The sequence below is a fragment of the Carcharodon carcharias genome, chromosome 9, assembly GCF_017639515.1.
Source record: "Carcharodon carcharias isolate sCarCar2 chromosome 9, sCarCar2.pri, whole genome shotgun sequence".
In the NCBI taxonomy this organism is placed as follows: Eukaryota; Metazoa; Chordata; class Chondrichthyes; order Lamniformes; family Lamnidae; genus Carcharodon; species Carcharodon carcharias.
The window spans coordinates 94,646,192-94,653,847 of NC_054475.1; positions in this window are offsets into that span (position 1 = coordinate 94,646,192).

Consider the following 7,656-nt stretch of genomic DNA (forward strand, 5'->3'; position numbering starts at 1 on the left):
TACTGAGCAGAAATGCATGTATACAACTGGGCATTCTGAAAAAAGTGGACAAAGCCCTATAACATGACAATTGGACAGAATTCCATCAAGAAATCCCACAGTTCTTTCAAGGGCAAAATCAAGCATGAATATGTTGCTTCAAGATGCTAAGCCTGTACGTCTATATACTCCCAGGAGAGTACCACACCCAGTGCTGGCAAAAGTTAAAGAGGAACTTGACAGAACGTTACATAAAGGTTCATATCGCCTGCCACAGAGCCAACCCCGTGGTGTTTAGGGCTAGTAACAGTCCCAAGCCAAATGATCAGCTCAGGCATTGCGTAGGCTGCATGCAATTAAACAAAGCAGTCCAGAGAGAAATCTATCGTGTGGCATCAGTGGATGACAACTTGGCAAAACTTGCCAACCGTATCCTCTTCACTAAACTTGGCGTTAAAAGCAGGATTTGGCAAATAGCCCTCTATCAGGAGTCCTGACTGTTAACTGTAGTTTAAGGGTCTGATACATACAGGGTTAATGTGGGACTAGGTACAGTACCACCCACACAGTGATGTAAGAAAGCACATAACCCAGACCTAGGATCAGTGTGGTGTTGGCCAGAGACAAGTTAAGACATAGGGCCGAATTGTCCCATATTTTACTCAGTGCAGTAGTGGGTGGGGAAAACTTTTTACCCACTGGCTGCAATGGCGGCTTTTCACACCATATTGTCCCAAACCTGCCCCACTAATTATGCATTCCCGGGAAACACGCCGTTTCGACACCGGGTGGGCTCTCACTTGCCTGCCACGCCATCACCTCGCTGCTTCATTTCTCCGGGTGCCATATTTAAAGTGCAGCCGCATGCATACATTTCAGTGCATCCAGCCCAGGGCAGCTGCACAAATGACAGGATGGCTCCGAAAGGCAAAAAGACTGCAGCCCCCTGGCTTGGTGACGAGTCCCTCACTGTGGAGGCCTGCCGGGATGTCCTCTACCCTCACTCTGGCTGGAGGAGGGGCAGCAACATCACCAATCCAGCCTGGTAGGGGTTGGCAGAGGTGGTCAGTGCAAATGCCCTGCAAAAGAGGACAGCCACCCAGTGCTGCTATAGGATGAATGGTCTCATCTGTTCTGCCAGAGTAAGTCACTCTTCTCATCACTCTCTACTGACACACCCACAAAACCATCACACACCCACAGGGGTCTCACATCTCAAGTGACAACACATTAACCATCACACATACCCTCACATCTCCATCTGGCTCATATCCTCTGGAGCTCACTTCCTCACCCTGTCCATGGCTCCATTCACCACACAAACATTCTAGGCAGTGCCATGTTCTGCTCACACTCTCTCCATTTGTTTTCATGCAGGAGAAGCTGGCTCACAACAGCAGGGAGAGGTCCCAGCCCTGGGGTGGAGTGGCCTGCATTAGGTCCCTCACTCACTTTGAAGAGAGTGCCATCATGCTGACTGGTGAGGACATGGACCATGCCTGCGGTGACAGTGAGGTCGGCAGTGAAAACTCTCGTGAGGATCCTGCACCACATCATCCCTCTCTCAATGCAACTGGGAGTGCTCTCTCTCCTGCTTTTGACTCTGCTGCCATGCACTAATTACCTCTACTTTAGTTCACAGGGAGCTCTGCCAAGCGACCGACATCCTTATCCAGCCAGTTCCTCAGCTCCTTCCAGCATCTCATCTGCAGCCAAGAGGAGTCCTCCTCCATTGAAGAGCTGGAAATAAGCAGCTTGGAAGACCTGTCAAAGCACCTACCCACACCCTCCACCAACACAGAGACACACACCTAGGTGGGATCTAGATTTAGAGCAGGCTCAGGTTTAAAATCTGGTGGTCACCACAAGGAAACGTGTCTGCAGCAAGAGGAGGTAGGTTCATCTGGCACTCGGAGGGCTGCTGGGGAAGAGGCATCTGTGAGGTCCAAGTCAGATAACGAACCTCTGGATTTAACCTTCCAACTCATCCTGGAGAGTCAGCAAAAGGCAAGAGAACATCATGCAGAGCTGTCGGATGAAGTGGTGCCCACATGTGCATGTATGGATGTCTCCATGGAGAGGATGGCGGAGCCCATGGAGACCCATGGAGTCTAGCAGAACGCAGAGACGCATACAGACCTGCACTCCATCATGGGAGCCATGGATGAGTTCCTGCAGTGGCAACGCGAAAGGGTAACGGGGCACCTCAAGGTCCCTCCAGGTGCTCCTTCCCCTCAAGGAGTCAGGCCGGGGCCCCCAGGCACCGGAAGAGAAGAAGAGTGGCAGCTGGGCACTTCCTGTCATCCATTCAGGAATCTCAGAGGCTGTCCGCTCCCCTTGAGTCCCCCTTGCCTGGGAGCCCCTCAAGCTTATCCTCTGTCACCATAGAGGGAGCAGCTGGCCCACGAGTGATTCTGGAGGGAGAAGTGTGTGTGTGTGTGTGTGTGTGTGTGTGTGGCAGAGTGTTTTGGAGCCTCATGCAAGCACTCTCCTTCCCATATCACACTCACCTCAATGCCCTGAGCATTTTCAATGCTGCCAGCTGGGGTTCACTTTCCGTTGTCTATCTGAGCTGACCTGAATCTCTGCCCACCTACTGATCACACTCCCATGCAGCACCTGATCTCGCCAGTCACGACTCTCCTTTCACTTTCGACTTAGACAGCATGGTGGTGATACAGTTCTTCATTCGCTCCCCTGTCCCTTCCATTCCCCCAGTCACCCATTTCCTTTCCCCCATCACAGTTAACCCCACGGCATCACCTTCCGCCTCCCCTCTGTGACCTACTAGCTACAGCCCTTTTCCTTCGGGGATGTGCAGGTAAAGTGCGCACGCCCTTCCTTCCCGAAAATCCCACCCCCATCCACATTAACCTCCTTGACCTCCTCCTTCCTAACCCCAGGGTCAGTGTCTGCTTCCAAGGCCCCAGCAACCACCTTCGCCATCCCTACTATCGCTACTGTCGAACCCTCACCCTCCTACCCTACCGCCTCACTATGCCCTCGGTCATTCTCACCATTCCCTCGTACCATGCCCACCCTCAGTTCACTCCCCAGGATGCAGCCATGGACTCATCAGAGCCCTCCTTTGCACGTTCACCTGGACATACCCCTCCTCCAGATCCTTCCCTCCTTGGATCCCCTTCTCCCTCCAAGACTCCCCTCCCTTAGTCCTCCCCTCCCAGACTCTGCCCCCGCTTACTCCTTCCCCTTACTTCTTCCTTACTTCTTCCACTCTTACTTCTCCCACCACTCTTAGTCCTTCCCTCCTCCTGACTCTTTACTCCAGCCTTACTTCTTCCTCCAACTTTACTCCTTCCTCCTTCCCGACTCCTTCCTCCACTCTTACACCCTCCTCTCTCCACACTCCTTCCTCCCTCGGACACCGTCTCCTCTCTGCACTCCTTACCCCCTCCAAAATCCTTCCCCCTTCCAAGCTCCTTCCCTTACACCTGCCTCCCCAGTTGCCATCCTCTCCCCATTAACCCCTCCTTCCCCTGTACTCCCATCTCCATCTCCCAACCTCCCCCCGACACCTTCGTTCCTACCTCCCAACCTCAGCCCCCAATGCCACTTCCTCTTCCAATCAATCTTTGACATTCCTCTCCCATCCCCAAGGTACATCTTCCTCTCCCAAACACAGCTGGACATGCCTCTCCACCCCATCATTCATTGTGAGCAGACCCTCAATGGTGACTTTCCAACTTCTGTGAGCTGCTTCACAGCAGAGCCATGTCCATGAGAATCCACCCAGCATGCCATGGACGTTCCTCCAGTGTGCCATTGCTATCTGGATCCAGCATCTCCTGCTCCTTGGATGTCCGCGATGTGAGCAAGGGCCTGGCAGTAAGTCCCAACCTCTGCACGTCACACTTGTCAAGGTGTGTTCTGCACTGGCGTGCAATCACACCGACTTGGGTGGACGATCTAGCAGGGGGTGGGGGGGTGGTGGTGGGGGCAGGTGGGAGAGAGGGGTGGTGTGATTCCAGTGGGCTGGCCTTATAATGATATGCAGATGCATTACAATGAGGTTCCTGATGTCCAACGGCGGGAAACACAGGCCACCATTGACGGGCTGAGTGGACAATCGCAAACTGGTTTCCTAACAATGTGAAACTGATTTCTGGCCTTCTTGTCATATTTTCCATTCAACCCAATGAGCATGTTTGACACCAGCAAGCATGGAAATTTCCACCCTTAGATGTAGAGATAGTTCCCTGTCTGTACTTCTTACTGTATATGTACATAATTAAGAATAGTTAATAAAGATTTGCTGTTAACATACAGAAGACTATGAAGTCTTAACAGACACGTTCTATAACCACTACAGCATGGTGGCAGCTAGGGATCAAAAAACCCTCAACCTGACAAAAGTGCTGAAAAACTAAGAGCAAATAAATCTTCAAAGGATTTTGAACTGAAAGAGGCTCCCGACTGAAGATACAGATACTGAGAAAATTTGCCAGAAAAAACCCCGTCCAGAAGAGCCTGGAAGCTAAAGGCAGAAGTATTACTGAAGCAGAAGATTCCATAGGGCCTCCTTTGGAAGTCCAGCTTCAGTATGAAGAGCCAATAGCCTGCAAGGGTGAGCTAAATCTTTTAAACTTCCAGGCTGCAGCCAGTCTTGAGAAGCCCCTTTTACCAATTCAGTCAGAAGCACCATCTGAACAAAACCCGTTGCTTATCCCAACCCCCGACTCCAAGCCTCAATAAGTGGCCCTCAAATTGAAAAAAAATTAATTAACTCACTCAACTCTCGGGAACTTTGTGATCGTCTGGATCCTTAGACAGCAAGCCTATGGTTAATTTGAAAGTCTCGCTGCTCGCTACAATATATCATTGAATAAATCAAGTAGGCAGACAGTGGACCCACGCAGCCATTGTTAAGAATTCTTCTTCCAGAAGTGTGGAACCATTTTGCGAAGCCCGCCAAAACTGACAAGCATGGGAAATCCACTGTTCTGCAGTGAACAGCGATGCCATCTTGGAAACCTGTAAGCTCTTAAAGCTGTGCTCACACTTTAAAAATCTTCAACATGAGTCATAATTCCACACTTCCAACTCAACTGGAATCACCCAAGGCCCAGGACAATCACAAATTTGGCGTCTTTGGAGCAAAAGATTTTTAAGACAGAACATTGCCGCAGTTTTAAATAAAAATAATTAGAAGATGAATAAGTAAACACACTTCTTTACTTAATAGGGCCAATTTCAGATGACATCGTTGCACAAAAGGGTATTAATGAGTCATCTGCCAAATTTGAGGAGGTTTTAAAATCCTTTGACCTTTATTTCAACTTGAGATCCAACAAAATATTGGAATGAGATAAATTCAGGAAGAGACCCCAACTGGCGAGTATTAGAGATGATGCACTGCCTGACCTCCTCCAAACAAAAGATGATTTTACCCTAGACAAAGCAATCCATCTAGTTAGACTGTCTGAGCTATGCAAGCAACACAGGACAATCCTAAGGGGAGCGAATACAACACGAGGCAGAAGCCAACCCTCAGTCCAGCTTATCAGGTCACAACGATGGAGGGACCATCCAAGTCAGGGAAAGCAATTCCTGAACCTCCCAGCAGAGGGACCTTGCCAGTGTTGTGGTGTGAACACCCTCACAGAAGAGATCAGTGTTCTGCAGGTACAACCCAATATTTCCAGGGCAACAGACTGGGACACTTTAGCAAACCATTGCAAGTCAAAACCCCAGCACCACAAAGATGCTCCCAAGGTAATCCAGGAGGTTGAGACCAAAAACCCAGAAGTCTACAGCCATGCTTCTTGGGTGAGATCAAAGATTGTGGTTCTTCACTGAGATAGGGCAGCAAACAGATCTTTGAGCTGATGTACATCATCTATAATCAGCCTTTCTCTCTCCTGAGCAGGGATGCCTGCGTTGCCCTGGATCTCCTCCAGATGGCGGAGGATGTCAGCCAGAACAGCACGGCCCTGAGTACTAAAGAGTATTCACACTTGGATTTTGTCTTTGATCTCCCTTCTCTCTTTATGGAGAAGGTTTGTCAATTATAATTCCAGATCCCAGAAAGCTCCCAATGATCAGACCAACCTATTATCCACGAGATTATCATCGTATGTCCGGTGGAAGTGATGCCAGAGAATGATCTGGAGTCTGAGAAGCCTCTACCTCCAACTATGACAATGGTACAGCTGGTCGACATAGCAACCACCATGCACTGCAACTTCCAGTCAGATATGCCACAACCACAAGGGATGCTGGAACCTAGTACCAGTCTCTCACCATTGACAACACACGGGTGCGCACGCCAGGAGCACTCTTCCTTAGCTCAGAGGGCTTTAAGATGGCCCACGCAGAGAAAGAAGGAAAAGCAGCACCAAGGAGACAAATGCAATGTTTGTCCATCCTGCAAGAAATGATTGAGAGTAACAGCAACCATGGATCAACGAAACAGCTAAACTGACCAGGCATGGTTCAACATGAAGCAATAGAGTAAAAGAATGAAACCATACCCAAATGCCACTCCAACCTCCAAGCCAACAACAAGAACCTGACCAACAGAGCCTGCCACTCTTCCGACAGAACAGCAAACAAGATGTGGAAGGGTTATAAGGCCTCCAGACTGTCTGAACCTCTAACTTCAATGACTTGAAAAGGGAGGTGGGGTAGTGAGAATGTTGTTAATGCTAATATTGTAATAGCTAATACTGTAATAGCAATAATGTTGGAATAACATTAAGGTAATTGCATAAGGCTTATAACATAAGACTTGAAGTAAACTAATGTAACTCTACAACCAGGGAATAAAGACTTGGATGGGAGGTGTAGAATAAGGATCTGGTATATTCAGGGTTAATGTGGGACTGAGTACAGTATCGTCCACACAGTGACGTAAGAAGCCACATGACCCAGATCTAGGGTCAATGTGGAACTGGCTAGAGATGTGTTAAGACTCTATGTATATATTTATAACTAGCTAATAAAGACTTGCTGTTAACATACAGAAGACTATGAAGACTTTCTTGACAGATACAATAACGCTCGGGCAGTTCTGCTTTAACTGCCTTCCCTTTGGGATATCATCAGCTCTGGAGATATTCCAGTGAACTATTTCAAACATTCTGGAAGGAAAACAGGGAATAATTTGTCATATGGATGATGTGTTTATTTATGGAGACACAAGGCAGGAGCATTTTTGCAGAGCTCCTGAAATTCTGAAAATGTTAAAGGAAACAGGTCTCACCTTAAATGAGAAATGTGAATTTGCAAAAATCTACTTTAAATTCTTTGGGCACATCATACAACGAAAGGGCATAATAGTAGGTCCTCAAAAAGCAAAAGCCATCAGTGCCATTCTGAGATCAAAGTTTGTTACTAGAGACTCCTCAGAATTGTCAATCAGATTGATAAATTCATTCAAAATTTACAATCACTGAACCTTTGAAAGACCTATCTCAAAAAGGCCAATAGTAGTTTTGTGGAATTAAGCAAACCAACACATTTCAGAGAATAAAGGAAAGGCTCATCTCTTCAGACATGCTGGCACATTATAATCCCAGATTTCCCACAGTGGTGGCCATTGATGCATCCTCAACAAGTCTTGGAGCTGTACTCATTCAGGTCCAGAAAGATGGTAGCAGAAAGTCAGTCTTCTTTGCTCCCAGGGCATTGACAGAAACGGAACAACACCATGTGGCT